The 19,143-nt window shown below is 41.6% G+C and overlaps 1 protein-coding gene across 1 annotated transcript in view; it reads right to left on the minus strand.

Moving 5' to 3' along the window:
- The window catches only part of Mga (MAX dimerization protein MGA), a 77,913-nt gene extending 62,523 nt beyond the window's left edge, over nucleotides 1–15,390 (minus strand). The window contains exon 1 of the mRNA XM_051183653.1: nucleotides 15,181–15,390. The gene's annotated coding sequence lies outside the window, so the exon portion shown is untranslated. The remainder of the gene's footprint in view (nucleotides 1–15,180) is intronic.
- Between the last annotated feature and the right edge of the window lie 3,753 nt (nucleotides 15,391–19,143).

Raw genomic sequence — 19,143 nt, forward strand, 5'->3', positions numbered from 1 at the left:
GTTGTGTTTTATTTTTCTGAGAAAGGGTCTTCTGTGTAGCCAGGCTGACCTCAAACTCATGATTACCCTGTTTTGTCCTCCTGGGCACTAGGATCAGAGGCATGAACTACCATGTATATCACCTACAAAATCAATAAACAGAGAAAAACAGCTAAGTGATCTAAAATTTGGAAATAAGATTTTCTCTATTAAATAAAGACTTTTTGGGGGAAAGAGTATTGGTGCTGGGAAGATGGCTCAGCTGCTAAAAGCACTGTTCTCTTCCAGGGGACTCAGGCAGGACCCATAGGGCAATTTAAAACTGTCTGCAACTCCAGTTCTAGGGTATCTGGTGCCCTCTTCTGACCTCTGCAGGCACCAGGCATGCACACAGTATGCTTAAAGACATGCAGTATGTTTACATGCACATAACCCATGTGCCACTACCCCTTGGCTACAACAAAAAGATGCAGCAAGAAGTGATGGCTATACCAGTAATCCTAGCACTTGGGATTTAAGACAAACCCCACAAATTTAGCCAGCCTAGGCTACTGTTGTGTAACAGTTTCCTCAGGATTGAAACATTCCATCCTTCAAGAAGTCCCTGAAGTAGAAAAGTAAACAACTCATCTCAGCTTCAGGAAGTCCCTGAAACTGACAAGAAAAACCCTGTCTCAAAAACAACAAAATAGTTAACTAAAATTGTATGACTGTTTATGACTGCATTGTTGTGAAAGTTATATGTTAATATATTTTCTTCCAGCCAGGCAGTAGTAGTCCATGCCTTTAATCCCAGACTCACCAGGAAAAAGGAAGGAGGGATCTCGAGTCCTAGGCCGGCCTGGTCTAAAGAGTGAAATCCAGAACAGCCAGAGCTACAGAGAGAAATGGTCTTGAAAAAAAAAATGTATTTCTTTTCACCCAAAATTTCAGGAATATGTCCTAATTATTTTTCCTAGCTTTAAGAGAAACTAAAACACTACCCTAAGCACACTATGTCACTATCATTCCATTTCCCAATATTAACTTACCCCTCTCTCTCTCTCTCTTTCTCTCTCTCTCTCTCTCGTTTTTTGTTTTTGTTTGATTTTGTTTTTGAGACAGGGTTTCTCTGTGGCTTTGGAGGCTGTCCTGGAACTAGCTCTTCTAGACCAGGCTGGTCTTGAACTCACAGAGATCCGCCTGCCCCTGCCTCCCGAGTGCTGGGTGGGATTAAAGGCGTGTACCACCACTGCCCGACTAGTTTATCTCTTAATAGTGCTTGTTTTGTAAATTTTCTAAAAACATTAAAAATTAAAATAAAGATTTATTTTTATGTATATGAGTGACCTGTCTTCATGCACACAAGAGGGAATCAGATCCCACTACAGACAGTTGTGAGCCACCGTGTGGTTGCTGGGAATTAAACTCAGGACCTCTGAAAGAAGAGCCAGTGCTCTTAACCTCTGAGCCATCTCTCCAACCCCCATGAATTTTATTTATGTTCTCTTTTTTCAGAAAAGGTCTTATTCTGTAGTCCAGATTGGATGGAATTTATGGCAATCCTTTGAAGCCTCCATAGCACTTTGGCATGAGCCATAATACCCAATTTAACTGCATATATGTAAAGATAGTAAAATAAATATACTTCTAGCTATTTTTCCAGGTATGAGATGGGGGGGGGGGGATAGCCAGCTTATCTTTTCTCACCTTATTACACTAAACACCAGTAAGATACACAGATGAAGTTTTGTTTCTGGGGGAGATGTCATGTGATCTTAAGCTTCTGATTTTGTTTTTTGAGAAAGGGATCTATTGTGTGACAAAACTTTTCCTGGGGTGACACTACACATATCTACTCACCCCAAATGTATTAGCACACATCAACAACCTCAGCACTTAACGGTGGAGGCAGGAGAATCTTAAATCCAAAGTCAACCTTAGATACATGGAATTCTGTTTCACAAAGGGGGCAGAGGGACAGGGAGAAAGGCTTAGCAGGTTAAAGTCACTTGCTGGGCAAACCTGGAAACCTGAGTTGAATCCTCAGAACCTACATAAAGGCAGCAGGAAAGAGTGAACTCCTGAGGTGGGAAAGATGGTTCAGCGGGTAAGAGTACCGCTGCTCTTCTAGAGGACCTGAGTTCAATTTCCAGCACCCACATGGCAGCTAACTGTCTCATGTCCTCTCCTGCCTTTTGTTTGTACCAGGCATACACAATACACAGATATACATGCAGGCAAAGCACCCATACACATAAAAATAGATGTTTAAAAAAAAGTAAACTCCACAAACTTGTAATTTAATCTCCATGTGCATGGTGTGGAATGTACACATGTCCCCCCTCCCATATACACATCACTCATGCATATACACAAATACAAAAAAAAATTTAAGAAAGGAAAAGGGCTGAAGATGTAGTTCCTTGGTAGAACATTTGAACAGCACAGCAGGCACAAGGCCCTGGGTTCAATCACAAGCACCACAAAATTCAATCAATGATATAGTTAAACAAATAATGTCATTTTGCAATTATTCATATCTTCCCTAAAGATGACAGGAAAGAAAACAGAAAAGGCCAGTGTGTGGTGGCTCATGCCTTTGTGGACAGACTGGTCTACATAGGAAGTTCTAGAACAGCCAAGACTAAAATGATCCTATATCTAATAAAACAAAAAACTGACAGGAAAGCTTTTCCCCTACCCAAATCTTCAGTAAAAGCATACTTCATCAAGCAGTGGTGGCTCACTCCTTCAATCCCAGCACTCAAGAGGCAGAGTGGATCTTTGTGAGTTCGAGGCCAGCCTGGTCTATAGAGCAAGTTCTAGGACAGGCTCCAAAGCTACAGAAAAACCTTTCCTGAAAGAAAAAAAAAGAAAAAAGAAGAAAAAAGCATTCTACTCAGAGGATAGTATCCTCAAAAGAAGAGAAGGATGAATTATATTATTAATTAACAAGAATATGAGGAAATTCAATATGCTCCTACATAAATATAACCTGAAAAACTTTGCTCTTTTCAAGTATATTCCAATGGCACAAAAAATCTAATTCTAAGTTCTTTTTATGTTTTATTAATTCTTTAAAAATTCCATATATTTTGATCATACTCATCTCCTTTAAAGATACTTGAATATCTTCAATATTTATTATGGTATTAAATCCAGTTCCAGGGACCCAGTGCCCTCTTGTGGCCTATAACAACGTGGTGCACATGAACATACACATGCTCATCCACATAAGTAAAAATAAATGAATAAATCTTCCTAGGGGATCAGCAGTGTCACACTAGTCCTTACAGGTGGGCTTCTGGTGAGACTCCAGAAAACTTTGGGTTATGGCTGGGAAGAGAGCAATAGTTACTTATGCTGGAGTCCTTGCTTTGCTGCTGGCAAAGGCTTCAACCAGATTCCAGAGAATGGAGCTTCTCTCCCCTTCTCGTGCCTCCAAAATTCCTCTTGTCTTCCTACCCTGCCTCAGAATCACTTCAAATTCCTCAAACTTTGTTTCTGAAATCAAGATTCCACACCATAGGATCCTATACTTCTTCCTTGTTTGTTCTATTTTGTTTTGTTTTTTGAGACGAGATAGGGTTTCTATAACTTTGGAGCCTGCCCTGGAACTCCCTCTGAAGAACAGGCTGGCCTCGAACTCACAGAGATCCACCTGTCCCTGGCTTCCAAGGGCTGGGATTAAAGGCATTCGACATCACTGCCTGGCAGTATCCTACACTTTTTTAAAAAGTAAATTTTTATTTAAGTTAAAAACAATCTTATTTTACATACCAATCCCAGTTCACTCTCCCTCCTGTCCTCCACCAACCCTTCATCCCACCCCCATCCACTCCCCAGGGAGGGTGAGGCCTCCCATGGGGGAATCATCAAAGTCTGTCACATCATTTGGGGCAGGAACTAGGCCCTCCCGTGTATCTAGGCTGAGAGAGGATCCCTCCATAGGGAATGGGCTCCCAAAGCCCATTCCTGCACTAAGGATAAATGCTGGTTCTACTGCCAGAGGCCCCATGGACTGCCCAGGCCTCTCAACTGACATCCACATTCAGGGGTCCTATGCTGGTTCCCCAGCTGTCAGTATGGGGTCCATGAGCTCCCACTTGCTCAGATCAGCTGTTTCTGTGAGTTTTCCCCAGCTTGGTCTTGACCCCTTTGCTCATCACTTCTCCCTCTCTACAACTGGATTCCTGGAGTTCCTCTCAGTGATTGGCTGTGAATCTCTGCTTCTGCTTCCAGTTACTGGATGAAGACTCTATGATGGCATTTAGGGGAAGGGTATTTATGTTAGCCTCTCCACTATTGCTTAGGTTCTTAGTTGGGGTCATCAAATTGGATCCCTAGATATTTCCCTAGTGCCAGATTTCTCTTTAAACCTGTACTGGCTCCCTCTATTAAGGTATCTCTTTTCTTGCTCTCTATCCTTCCCCCAACTTGATTTTCCTGATCCCTCATGTTCTCCTCCCCACTTTCCTTCTCCTCTCCTCTTTCTTCTACCTTCCTCCCCAGGCCCTCCCCCACCCATGCTCCCAATTTGCTCAGGAGCTCTTGTCCCTTTCCCCTTCTCAGGGTGGACCATGTATGTCTCTCTCTTAGGGTCCTCCTTGTTTCCCAGCTTCTCTGGGGTTGTAGGTTATAGGTTGGTGATCCTTTGCTCTATGTCTAATATCCACTTATGAGTGAGTACATACCATGTTTGTTTTTTGTGTCTTCATTACCTCAATCAGGACAGTATCCTATACTTTTCTTTTTTTTAAATTTTACATATCAATCCCAGTTCCCTCTCTCTCCCTCCCTAAGTATCCTATATTTCTAAGACATATTCATGGGCTGTGAAAATGGATCAGTAAAATTCTGATTCCTCTGCAGCTAGTAAGAACAGCTACTTACAACCTACAACAGGCAAAGCACTATTCTCACTAACCCTCAAGCTTTTCTTTTATTCAGACAGCATCTTACTTTGTAGCCCAAGCTCTGGACTAAAGCTTACAACAACCATCCTGTCTTGCCTTAGCCTCCAGAGTGCAATAGTGACAGTTGTAATAAACACAGTCAGATTGATGTTAAAAAGTGATAAGAGGGCAGGCGGGCAGGCAGGCCGGATGGTTTAATACCAGTACTCAGGAGTCAGACATAGATCTCTTTGAGTTTGAGATCAGCTAATGCTACATAGTAAGATTCTATCTCAAAAAATAAATATAAAATCCAAGCTGGGATGTAATTCTATCACTGGGAACAATGAGGTAGGATGATTGACATGCCATCTTCACGAAAGCACACAAACACACAATATGCAAAAAAAAAAATAAATATTTTTAAATAGATAAATGCCAAGCTAGCCTCTGTTACACTGGCAAGTAAACATTCATTGGGGGAAAGCTGGAAACTAGTGTGATGTGATAACAAAACTGTAGGCGAGGATCCGTGCTGGTGCAAGCCTTTAATACCAGCACTCAGAGGAGGCAGAGACAGGATAATCTCAATGAGTTAGAGGCCAGCCTGGTCTACAGAGCAAGTTCCAGGACAGCCAGAGCTGCACACAGAGAAGCCTGTCTCGAAAAATCAAAAAGACAAAAACAACAACAACAAACAAACAAACAGTGAGCTAGGAAGATGGCTCAGTAAGCTGCTTGTCTTGAGAGCATGAGAGCCTGAGTTTGATCCCTAATACCCATTTAAAAGAAAGCCAGGTAAAGGTGGTCAATGCCTATACCCTCAGCACTGGGGAATCAGAGAAAGGAACATCCCTGAACTATGTCAGCTGAATCAGTAAGCCCCAGGTTCAGAGTAAAGTGTGTACTATGCAATCATGAACAACTGAGTTTGGATCCCCACTTCCCTTTAAAAAGCCAGACATGCTGGAGAGTTATTTGTAATATTAAAGCATGGGAGGCAAACACAGGTGGATCCTTTAAACTCGCTGGCCAAAAGGACTACCACAATCAGTTCCAGGGCTGAGAGAGACATCCTTCCTCAAAAATACTATGGAAAGTAATCAAAGACACTCAACATTAACACTTAGCCTCCAAATGCACATACACACACCCACACAAGCACGTATTTTACACAGACACACAGAGAGAAAGAGAGACAGAGAAATTGACAAATAGATGGAGATGCCAGGAGGGTACTGTCTAAACAATGCCTCCCATCATTAGAAAAGGGTGTCAAACAAACTGAATTTCCTAGTACATCAACAGTGTTTAAGCTTTTAATAAGAGCCATACTAAAGAAAAATTAAGAGGCAGAAGAGTCGTACAAGTGTGGGTGTATATAAAGAATAGTAAACTACAATTCCATAAGCCATACCCTGCATGCTTTTACATGGCCCACAAGCTAACACACACATATATACTTTTTCCTTTTGCCTTGGTACAGAGTCTTACTCTACAGCCACGTCACTGACCTAGAACACAAGATCACAAGATGTAGGTCAGGGTGGCCTGTGACTCAGAGCAATCTCCCTGCTTTGGTGTCCTGAGTGCTGGAATTACAGGCATGTGCCAAACCCTGCTAGGTCTCTATATCTTTTGTGTGTGTGTGTGTGTGTGTGTGTGTGTGTGTGTGTGTGTGTGTGTTAATGGGATTGAATACACAGACTTGTGCATCACATTTTTTTTAGATAGAAAAGAAATTTTAAACTTTTTTTAGTGCTGGAGATGAACCAAGGACTTTCTTTGTCTATGCTAGACTTCTGAGCTATATCCCTAACTCTTCAAAATAGTAACTATATTTTACATGGAAAAAATTGTGAAACTCCAATTCCAGGAAGTATAAATAACCACAGCACAGCCATATGTGTACTGCTTTTATGATGGCAAAAACAATGGGACCTACAAAGTATTTACTATTTGGCCCTTTATTTTAAAAAATTTGCCACCTCCTGGTCTGCTAGCCTGAAAGACAAACACGTGTAAGACAAATAAGACAAAGATGTATACGAGGGAAATATACGACATGAAATAAAACTATGAGATAATAAGGACTTTATGTCCAGGAATCTGAATTTGTCACAATTTAGATTACTTTGAAAATCCATCAAATCCCTACACTCAATTGTGAGGCACAAAAATTGGATATTCATGTTCATACTCCATCAAACACAACATTTAAGCAAAAATGGGCTATGAGATCCTGTCTCACAAAAATAAAACAAAAAAATGAACATAACTTTAGCCAGGCAATGGTGACTCACATCTGTAAGCCGGGAAATGGGAAGCAAGAAGATCATCAATGCTAGGCAGTGGTGGCTCACACCTTTAATCCCAGCACTCGAAAGGCAGAGACAGGTAGATCTCTGTGAGTTTGGGGCCAGCCTGGTCTACAAAGCTACAGAGAGAAACCCTGTCTCATAAATAAATAAATAAATAAATAAATAAATAAATAAATAAAGATGGATCATCAATATACTATCTCAAAAAGAGTGCCCAGCATAGTGGCCCATGCCCTTAATCCCAGGATTTAGAGGCACTCAAATCTACCTGTCTAAGAATAAGAAGGGAAAAAAGAGAGAGAGAAAATGAAGAGAAGAGTACCATGGTCCCAGCACTCAGGAGGCTCAGTGATACACTGTCTCAAAAAGAGAGTAAGATGGCTCAGCTGGTAAAGGCGCTTGTGCCAAGTCTGAAGCTATGTTGGATGCTTGGGACCTACAAGGTAGGAGGCAAAAACTCCTGCAAGTAGTTGGTTAATCTTTGTATGGAACACATACATAATACACAAATACACATTTTTTAAATGTTTATAGAGAATGAGGGGCAGGAATGTTCACCAGTTCTTAAAGTACTTTTAAGAATGCAGCTCCCCAGTACCCATGTTTGAAAAAAAAACAACAAAAACAAAAAACTTGGGCTGGGCCATAAAGGCCCACTCCTTTAATCCCAGTGCTTGGGAGGCAGAGACTGGAGGACCTCTGTGAGCTCAAGGCCAGCCTAGTCTACAGTTACAGGACAGGCTCCAAAGACAGAACCCAGTCTGGAAAAATAAAAACAAAACAAAAACCTGGGCAAGGATTGAAGAGATGGCTCAGTGGTTAAGAGCACTGGATGTTCTTCTAGAGGACCTCAGTTCAATTCCCCAGTACCCATGTGGCAGTTTGTAGCTGTCCGTAACTCTAGTTCCAGGAAATTGAAAACCCTCTTCTGGAATCTGTGGGCCACAGATATACATGTGATGTACAGTATACATGTAAGCAAAACATCTATACACATAAAATAAAAATAAATATTAAAAAGTAGTGCAGGACTTTAATCACAGCAGTCAGGAGGCTGAGGCATGTGTATTTCTGAGTACAAGGCTCATTCAAATCAATGAGCTCCACATTCATTGGGAAACTGAATCAAAATAATAAGGTATAATAATAATGAGACTTCTCAGTTGGTCAAGTGCCTGACACAAACTACTGAATGTGTAACTGAATGTGAATCCCCAGAATCCATGTAACAAAACAAAACAGTGTGATCCAATGAACACATTGCTGGAGAACTGGGTGAGGAGACAACAGATCCCTGTAACTCACTAGCCAGGCTAGCAAAAATGAGCTTCAGGTTCAGTGAGAGATCTAGCGGTGGAGAAAAATTAAAAAATAAAGATGGAGAGAGGTCCAGCATAGATCTTGAATCTTTATATTCACACAGACATCCTCTGTGTGGGCATACCCTTACAGACATTTCCACATATCTACACTAACAAGTACACATAAAAAAAAAAAAAATATGGTGGAAAAACAATTGAGGAAGACATTCGATGTCAACCTCTATCCCCCACATGCATACAAACACATACCAAAAGTGAAAATACAGATGCATTAGGGACAGAGGGGGAAATAGAAATTATATGCATGCAGAATTTGCAAGTCAAGTTCAAATGATGAAAATTAGCGGAGTGTGGTAGCTCATACCTGCAATCTCAACACTTGAGATGCCGGGGCAAAAATACCATAAAGTCAAGTTTCAATTCAGGAAGAAGAAAAAAAGCTGAAAACTGGCATAAGACTGCATATAACTCTTGAGAACATAATTATGGATTTAAGAAGTTCAAGTCCTTGACTTATGTACCATGTCACTATGCTTTTACTGACATATTTCTTGCTAAGATCAAACTACTTTTTATTGTTATGTTTGAGCTCCTCAACAGTTTGTCAAGCTCTCTTATACAAGGAATTGTCTTTTATGTCATTTTTAGGCTCCCCAGGAAAACCTCATATGTGGCCCACCGATGGAAGGTGCTCAATACATGCTGAATGACAAAATAATCAACTCTACTGTGAGCTCACAGACTGAAAACTCTCACACCTACAATTCACACCATTAATCCTCCATCTATGCAACAATTGAAAGGACATTTCTGGGGTGGACTGCTGAGTCTCCTGGATTTATTACATTAGGTTCCTTTTCTAGCTAAGAGCTCAAAGTACATATGTAATGTTAAAATAGAATTCTTGACTACTGAGAAGGTAGGTGGGAAAGCAGGCAAGAGAAGGAAGAATCTATTATAACAGCTGCCTCCAAAGAATAAGCATTATTCAATCCTACAGACTAACAACACTCCTGCCATGTCTTTGAACTGACTCCCTACATTATTTCTTCAAACTTTGTACTGGCTAATTTATATCACAAACAGTATCAGTGAAACTAAAACTTTTCATAATAATAAGAGTCTAAAAAAAATCAGCTAGTAGTTCATGATTACATATTGTAGGAAATCTGATTTTTTGTTTTTGAGACTTTGAGACAGGGTCTCAAGTAGCCCAGGCTAGACTCACTATGTGGTCAAGGATGACCCTAAACTCCTAATCCACCTGCCTCCATGTCCCAAGTGGTTGGATTATAAGCATGTGTCACCATGGTCAGTTCATGTGGTATTAGGAATTGAACCCAGGGCTTTGTGCATTCTAGTCAAGCATTCTACCAATTGAGCTATATCCCCAGATGTAATTTTAATTTACTTCTTTGTCAAATAAAAAAAGATAAATTTTCTAAGCATTATCATTAAGCATATAGCAGCACATTAGAAGCACAAATAAGTAAGGCAATGAAAATACCAAGTGATTTTATATTGTGCTATAAGCAAAAGTACAAAGAGCAGCTCTGGGAAAGGAAATGCAGTAAGAGATCAACTTACCCATCCAAATTTGGAGAAAATACATTGCTACCTAATTTTATTTTATTTTATTTTATTTTTAAAGCACAAGTATAATTTCATTAGAATTTAAGAGAAAAATATAGTACAGGTTAGGTGAAAATCCCAGGAGCCACCAGAAGGGGATAAAGTCTTGTCTTTCGAGTTAGCCATGAATAGAATATTATACCTTCATTGGTCACTGGGATTTACATGGTAATGAAGAAGATGGACTCCTGAAAATTGCGTATACACACACACAGAGGCATCAGATATCCTGGTCCTGGAGTTACAGGCAGTTGTGAGCATCTCAAAATCAAAATATCCAACTAAAACTCAGCATTCAGGAGGAAAATGTAGGAGGATCATTCCAAGCTTAAGACCAGCCTCAGTAGAAGCCAACCAGGAATACATAGTTCAGAACCTAAAAAGATTTAACCATAGCTGAATATAGTGGCATATCCCTGAAATTCCAATATTCAGAAATTGGCAGTATTCCTGCTAGAGCAGGAAGGTCAGGAGTTCAAGATCAGGCTCAGCTACATAGCAAGTTTGAGGCAAATCTAGACAGATAAAGAAATAGCCGAATGGTGGTAGAACACCTTTAATCCCAGCACTCAAGAGAGAGAGGCACCTTTAATCCCAGCATTCAAGAGACAGAGGCAAGTGGATCTCTGTGAGTTCGAGGCCAGCCTGGTCTACTGAGCAAGTTCTAGGGCAACCTCCAAAGCTACAGAGAAACCCTGTCTCCGAAAACCAAAAATAAATAAATAAAAATAAAAATGGGAATGGAAAACACAGGAACAAGATTATAACTAAAGGGGGCTGCAGAGATAGCTCAGAGGTTAAGAGCATTGACTGTTCTTCCAAAGGTCCTGAGTTCAATTCCCAGCAACCACATGGTAGCTCACAACCATCTATAATGAGATTTGGTGCCCTTTTCTGGCTTGCAGAAATACATGGGGGTAGAATGTTGTATACATAATAAATAAATAATTCTTACCCCCCCCCCCAAAAAAAGAAAATTAAAAAAAAGATTATAACTACAAAAAGTATTATGTTTAATATCAGGGCTAGAGAGATGGCTCAGAGGTTAAGAGCACTGTCTGCTCTTCCAGAGATCCTGAGTTTAAAAGTCCTGAGTTTAATTCCCAACAATCACATGGTGGCTCACAAACATCTGTAATGAGATCTGGTACTCTCTTCTGGCCTTCAGGGAAATATGCAGGCAGAATACCACATACATAATAAGTTAATAACCTTTAAAAAAAAGTGTATACTAATATTACTGCTCAAGTCCATCGATTCAAGAGACTGTGGCAAAAGGATAGTAAATTTCAAGCCAAACTAAACAACAAAGCAAAACTTTTACCTCAAATTTTGAAGGCAAGATTTTTTTTTTCCCTTGCACAAATCTGATTCTTTATTGTTCTGGTGTGTTTTGTTTGTTTTTTGTTTTTTACATTTATTTACATTCTGGGTGTGTGTCATATTGAAATGTGTATCAGTAGGTGCATGCCACAGTGTACACATACAGTCTCCTTCTACCATGTGTGTTCCAAGGACTGAACTCAGATTGTCAGGCTTGGGGGAAACATCTTTACCCACTGAGGCATTTTAGTCTAGTCTTGAACCTTTGGCAATCCAGCCTCTGCTTCCCCAGTGCTGAGATTACAGGTATGTGCCCTCACATCTGCTGTCTACTCAATTTTTTTTCAAAACAGTAATCTTGTTTTTTAATCAAAACAAGACTCATTATGCAGCCCATGCTGGTCTGAAACTCATCATTTACCTCTTTACTTTCCAAAATACTGGCATTACAAGCATATATACCACTCACTTGGCCCCAACATAGTAATTTTCTAATTTCACCTTTCTTTCTTCCTTTTTTTGTTTTTCAAGACAGGTTTCTCTGTTTAGCCCTGGCTATCCTAAAACTCAGTCTGCAGACCAGGCTGGCCTCGAACTCATAGAGTTCTGCCTGCCTTTGTCTTTCAAGTGCTGGGATTAAATGAGTAAACCACTACCACCGCCCAGCCCTTTCATATTTAAATAATTCACCTGAGTTTAATTTAAATATTAAGGCAAGGATTCCCCCGCCCCCAATGAATTAGCCTAATGGTCCTACATAATTTTGGAACGCTTCCCATAGGACATGAAATGTCACCTTTGAAATACTAAATTTCCTTCTATGTTTCTATATTCATTATTTTTTTCCACTGCCCTGTTTACTTCAAGTTTACTACTTAGCTTATATTTGTTGGGTTTTTGTTTTGATACATGATGGCAGTATGTACCCCAGACTAGCCTATCTCCTTCTAAAGTGCTGAGATTACAGACTAACCGTTGTGATTATTCAAGTTTTTTTTTGTTTTGTTTTGTTTTTTGTATCATCACTTATACAAAGCACCCCTGCTCAGTTTTCTTTTTCAAAAGTGTTCTTAAGGCTGGAGATATGGTTCAGTGCTAAGGGCATTTACTACTCTTGCAGAGGACCTGAGTTTATTTCCCAATACCCATATTAGGCAGCTCACAACTGACTGGAACTCTTGCTCTGGGGATATCTGACCTTTAAGGACAGATAGACAGATAAACACAACTTAAAATAAAATTTAATTTAAAAATTCTCCTACTCTCCAGGTGGTGGTGGTATACACCTTTAATCCCAGCATTCGGGAGGCAGAGGCAGGAAGATCTCTGAGTTCAGGGCCAGCCTGGTCTACAGAGTGAGTTCTGTAGCTACAGAGAAACCATGTTTCATAAGAAAGAAAAAAAAATCTGCTTCTCTATAGTTGCACTTTTCCAACAGACTTTGGAAGATTGGAGATGTAGGTCAGTTAGTAGAATGCTTGCCTTAGCATGTAGGGAGCCCTGGGTTCCATTCCAATATTGAATAGACCAGATTTCAGTATTATGGTACACGCCTGTAATCCAGGAAACAAGAGATAAAAGCAGGAGAATCAGAAATTCAAGATCATTCCTGTCTAGATAGTAAGTTCGAGATCCATATGGCCTATATAGGACCCTGTCACCAAGAAACTGAAAACAAAAACAACAAGCCTACTTTGAACACTATGCTATAAAAATGCTAGCTATTGTTGGGTGGTGGCACAGGCCTTTAATCCCAGTACTTGGGAGGCAGAGGCAGGTATATCTCTTGAGTTCGAGACCAGCCTGGTCTACAAAGTGAGTTTCAGTATGGTCACAAAGAAACCATGTCTCAAAAAAACAAACAATACTTAGCTATTTGTGTAATTATTCAAGTGACAGCTATTAATTGCTCAATGCATGTTTTCCAACTTCTGTTCCCACGAAATTCCAAGGCACTTTAAGAAAAGATACTATAAATTATAAATAGTAGTACACTGGAGTAAAGTTCAGTGGTTGAGCTCTTATCTAGGACACTTGAGGCTCTCTGGGTTTGATCCCTGGCTCCCTAAAAAAAAATTTAAAATGTTAAAAGTGTATGATTTACTAGGCATGTTGTGGTACACACCTTTAATCACAGCACTGGGGAAGCAGAGAAAAAGAATCTCTGTGAATTCATAGCAAGTACCAGGGCAGCCAGGACTAAAAGTTTAAAAAATTTTTTAAAAATGGGTTCTTAGTAGTGATTGGCAATGTATAATTTATAGGGTTTTTTTTTTTTTTTTTCATTTCTACAAAGCCTTGACCTTGGTAAAAGAAAAGCTGGATGTTAGGACTCTTCAAAACTTTTACAAGGGTTAAGGCTACACCCTTTCAGAGAGCTTTATGAAACAAATATATTGCAGATATGGAACTGATCAAGACAGATAAGGCTCGTTGGACATGGTGGTTCAAGCCTTTAACTCCAAAACTTGAACAAAATCGAAGCCAGCCTGGTCTACATAGCCTCAAAATGAAAAGTAGATGGAGTGGCCTTGGGGGAAGTCTCTGAGAGGAAAGCTTGTCCGGTAATAAATATCAATAATTTGTTCACTGTGGGATATGGAATCAGGGGCCTATCCTCAAACACTGTAAATTCTAAACAAGCAAGCACTGTGTCCGAGCCTCACTCCACATCATCACCTGTTATTTTGGTTATCTGCACGTAAGGCTCAGGGAATCTTGGGCCTTAATAAGACCATGAGAAACAATCATCTCTACCTAGCAAGGTAGCAAAAATATAAACAGAAAGATTACAAAACTGGCCAAAGGTGGAGACCCTGTATCTAGCCTCCCAGATTAAGGTTCATCCCATGGCACCGCACAGCTTCTCAGGCACGCTAGCCACGCTTCGAGAAGGGAGGGGTAAAAGCCGACCATCAGGCCTCAGCAAAGTCGTTCGAAATCACAGGCTCGCGAGCCGCGGACACGTGACTCGCCACGCCCCGTGCCTCCCCCTTCCCCGCGCCAGCAGCACGCGCTGCCAACCTCGTCATGTGACCTTCACGCGGCCCCAGCGTTGCCCCTGCTAGGCGACCGTTTCCAGCAGCCATTTTGCCGAGAACTTGTCGTCCGTGCTCGCGCGGGAGCCGAGCGAACACAACATCGCAGCCAGATTTTCCAGGCCGCACACGCGCTTCGAAAGAGCGCTCACACAGTGAGGGCCCGCCCGGGCCTCACGGAACACGTCGCACCCCAGGGCGCCAGGAGGGCTGCGGATGCGCCTCGGCCTGCGATAGGCTGCGGTGCGCACGTGACGCCACGGCGCCCCCCCACTCACCCTCGCCGTCCCCCTGCCCACGAAAACACCCACGACAGACTCTCTACGCCTCGGGCCGAATACACGCCGCTGGGCGCGTAGGGACGAACGGAGCGCGTGACAAACGAGGCGCCTGCGCGTACCTGCCGGGTGGACGGGAGTCGGCCCACGCCGCGCCGCTCCGGGGTCCCGGGATCGTCGCGCTGCCGGACCACCCGGCTGGTCATTGGCTGCCGGGCCCAGTCACGTGCTGCTCGCAGGCCCGCCCACAGCCGCTAATCACCTGGCACGGTGCTCGAAGCGGCACCGAAAGTGGCTTGCACGCGCAAGGGGAGCGTGGCCACCAGACCTCCTCCTGCCCTTTCCCGGGTAGTACCCGAAAAGGGGGACCGAGAAAGCGGGGTCCCGGAACTAAGTAAAGTCACACCTACCGGCTTAACCTCGCCTGCCCCTCCAGGAGCCGTGAACCATCGCCCTTGGGCGCTCCCCGTTGCACGCCGGGATGCGTCTGGCGCCCCTCAGTGTGCTGCAGAGCATGCCGGGAAAGCCACCTCTCCCGTTTTCCTGGCTGTCACCTCTCGAGCTTTGCTTGGGTGTCCCTTTGAAAGCCAGTCCCAGGACGAGGCGGTTAGGGTAATTACCGGACTGTGACAGTACACCAGGCACTTTCTGTCCCTTCTCCCCTAGTTGTTTGATCGATGTGTTCTTGGGAAAACCGCTCAGCTTGCCTTCGTGCAGCAGTGCCTGCCGACTTAGTGAATATTGTAGAAAAATAGCAAAGGTGTTTACCTACAAGAACCACCAGCTTTTCGTGGTCGATGGACTAGAACGCTAGCTTGAATACAGTCTACCACAATCTCCACTTAGGAATGGTTGTAATTCTTAGAATTTCTCCAGGAAAAGCCGACCTTTCTCATCAGCTTATTGTTGGGGAAATAGGAGGAGTAGGGTTTTTTTGTGGGGTTTTTCTGTTTTGTTTTGTTTTTTTTTTTTTAAAGATCGACAGCATGCCCCTTGCATTGGCCCTGGTTTGCCTAAACCATTTGTAGCACAATGGAATTACGGGAGGGGGGTGGGACACAAAAACGTGCTAACACTAAGAAAAGGTGGGCTTTAAAATGAGTTGGTTTTGAAATGCATTAGCAAATTTATCGCTGAGCCAAACCTAGTATTCTACCCACAGTGAAGCTCCTGCTTAAAATAATTCACACCTCATCTGCCCTGAACAACACTTTACGGCTTTGATGATGTCAAAACTTTTATAAGTCTCAAAGGATGGTCAGCTTGAGAAATCTGATTTATCCTGGCTCTCACAAGCTCATATTTGTAGACTAGAAGTTAGTTAATAGGCATACTTATAATATTACAAGTAAAACCTAAAGTACAGGGCACACTCCTGGTTATGGGGTATTTCATCACTCAACTAAATATCACAAAATCAATTCCTGAACAAAAAACTAAAAGTATTAAATAAACACACATATATTTAAAAAATTCCAGTCTTTATATTTAATTCTAGCAACAACTCTGGGAGAAAGCTACTATATTTATATTACCACCCCTCAGTGTTTCATGGGGACCAGAAAATATATTTTAATATGTTCTCTGGGCAAATCGATGTACTGGGTTTAATATCTACTGTCTAGAGCTAGGGATGTAGCTCAGTTGGTAGAGTATTGTCTAGCATGCACAAAGCCCTGGATTCAGTCCTCTGCACCCCAGATAAACCATTTTTAATGGCACACATCTGTAATCCCAGCACTCAGGAAGCAGAAACAAGGAAGCCAAAAATCCTAAGTCATCCTTAGCTACATCCAGTTTGAGACCACTCAAGGATACATAACACTTTATCTCAAAAATAATTCCATGGGCTGTAATAGAAATAGCCTTAAAGCCTGATAGAATAGATGTGACAGCTTGTGATTCACTTCCTGGGCTATGACTGTGAACAGATTTTGGAACTTTTTTTTATATCCAGTTCTTTCAGTAAAAGGAGGAGAAGAAAGGAAAGGGAAGGGAAGGGAAGGGAAGGGAAGGGAAGAGAAGGAAGGAACTAGGAAAACTCTTACTTATCATTTGGATTGTTATAATGACTCTGAGGGAAAAAATTATTATACTTGTCATAGTTCATGATTACAAAACATTCTAAAATGTCTGTAGTAATTGTTGGTGATGGTTGAACTATGGTTCTGGTCTCTGTCCAGTATAGCATATTCTTTCTTTCTTTGTTTTGAATTGTTTTGTTTTGTTTTTATTTTATGTGTTTGAGTGTTCTGCCTGCATGCATGTATGTGTAGCATAGGAGTGTCTAGTGCCCACAGAGAGACCAGAAGGGGGCATCAGATCTGGAACTGTAGTTGCAGACAGTTGTGAGCCCCGTGTACATGCTGGAAACCAAACCTCTGCAAGAATAACAAGTGCTATAACCACTGTGCAATCTCTCCTGACCCCCCCCCTTTTTTTTTTTTTAAGACAGGGTCTCAACTGTATAGCCTTAGCTAGCCTGGAAATCTCTATGGAAATCAGGCTGTCCTCAAACTCACACAGATCTACCTCCAGAGTGCTGGGATTAAAGGTGTACTATACCCCATCTGTGCAGTACAATATGTTCTCTTTTCTTTTCTTTTAATTTTCTTTTGAGACAGAGTCTCCTGGAACTCACTATGTAGATTCAGGTTTGCCTTGAACTCACAAAGCTCCATTTGCCTCTACCTTGACAATACTGAGATTGAAGGTGTGCCATGCCTAGCCTAGCACAATATACTCTTGAATTTTTCCTTGGCTATTTTGTTCTTCCCTCCTCTAGACAGTGCTAGAGGAACACTAACAGATTATTTGCTTACTTATTTTTGTTTTTCAAGTCAGGGTTTCCATGTGTAACCCTGGCTGTCCTGGAACTTGATTTGTAGACCAGGCTGTCCTCAAACTCAGAAATGTGCCAGCCTCTGCCTCATGAGTGTTGATTAAAGACATGCATCACCACTCCCTGGTAGTAACACTACCAGGTTCTTATACCACAGATTTCTTTGGGACTTCTTGGTGACATTGTCAATCTGTTGAGAAACAAACCATTACATTACCTCCTGCCTCTAGTGGTTTTTTTTTTTTTTTTTTTCCATTCTTCTTTTCCTCCTTCTTCCTCCTCCTCCCTCAAGTGTTTTTTTTTTTTTTTCCTTTTTCTTTTATTTTTATTTATTTGGTTGTTTTATTTATTTATTTTTAAGCAGAGTCTCATTATGTAGCTCTAGCTGTCCTGGAACTAATTATGTATACAGACCAAGCTAGCCTCAAAATCACAGATAACCACTTGCCTCTGCCTTCCATGTTCTGGGATTAAAGGTGTGTGCCACCATGCCTTACATGAGTACTGGTACTTGCAAAACTTCAATTTCTTTGTTGTTTGCTGTTCTGTTCTGGGGGGTTTTTTTGTTTGTTTGTTTGTTTGTTTGTTTTGGGGTTTTTTGTTTTTTGGCGTTGGATATTCTTTGTTTTGGGTTTTGAGATAGGAGTTGGGCTAGTACTCAGCTGTTCTGTTCTGGATTTTTGGGGAGGTATTCTTTGTTTTTGTTTTGGGTTTTAAGATAGGGGCTGGGCTGGTACTCACTATATAGCCCAGACTGACTCAATTTCATGGCAATCCTACTGCCTCTGCCTCCTGAATGCTGAAAATAATTTTCATACTACTATCAAATATTTTACTTATCACAGCTTCAGAGAATATGGTATAATTATTCACTCAAGTGCCTTTGAAGTGAGGAGTGACTATGTGACTTTTTAACCAATAAAATATGAATGGGAATGTTGTTAATTACTTCTGGGAAGCTTTAATTATCCATACAGAGTTCAGCCATTCTGTCTTCTCTTCAGCTATGAGCAATGCTCCACCTGGTGGCTGTTCCATCATCTTTGGTCTCTTACGAGGATGACACAGCACATTACCCCAGTCAGTCTGCAAAGGCTATGTTATGTAGTATGAGCAAGATACAACTTTCCATAAGACTCTTAGATATGCACGTGTCTGGTGCAATACAGAACACACTCAGTGACACAAAAAAACAGAAGTTGCTAGAGCTCAAAAATCTAATCTGGTAAAGAAGGGTGTCAATTGCCAGTGTCCAAGTTGTCGCACAAACTTAGAAGGAAACTCTTGGTGTAGTGTCACCCTTGCAATCCCAGCACTTGGGGGACTGAGACAGGAGTACATCACAATACGTCTCAAGAAACTAAGGACTGGGTATATATAGAAGTGGTAGAGCACTTGCCTAACATGCCCAAAACCCAGGATTTAATCCTTAGCACTGCTAAGGAAGGAGGGGCCCAGAACCAGGGACACAGCTTATCCATGGAGTGCTTAAGTAGCTTTGGATCCCCAGTAGAGAAGGGGGGAAGCAAGA

The sequence above is a fragment of the Phodopus roborovskii genome, unplaced genomic scaffold, assembly GCF_943737965.1.
Source record: "Phodopus roborovskii unplaced genomic scaffold, PHOROB, whole genome shotgun sequence".
Taxonomy (NCBI): Eukaryota; Metazoa; Chordata; class Mammalia; order Rodentia; family Cricetidae; genus Phodopus; species Phodopus roborovskii.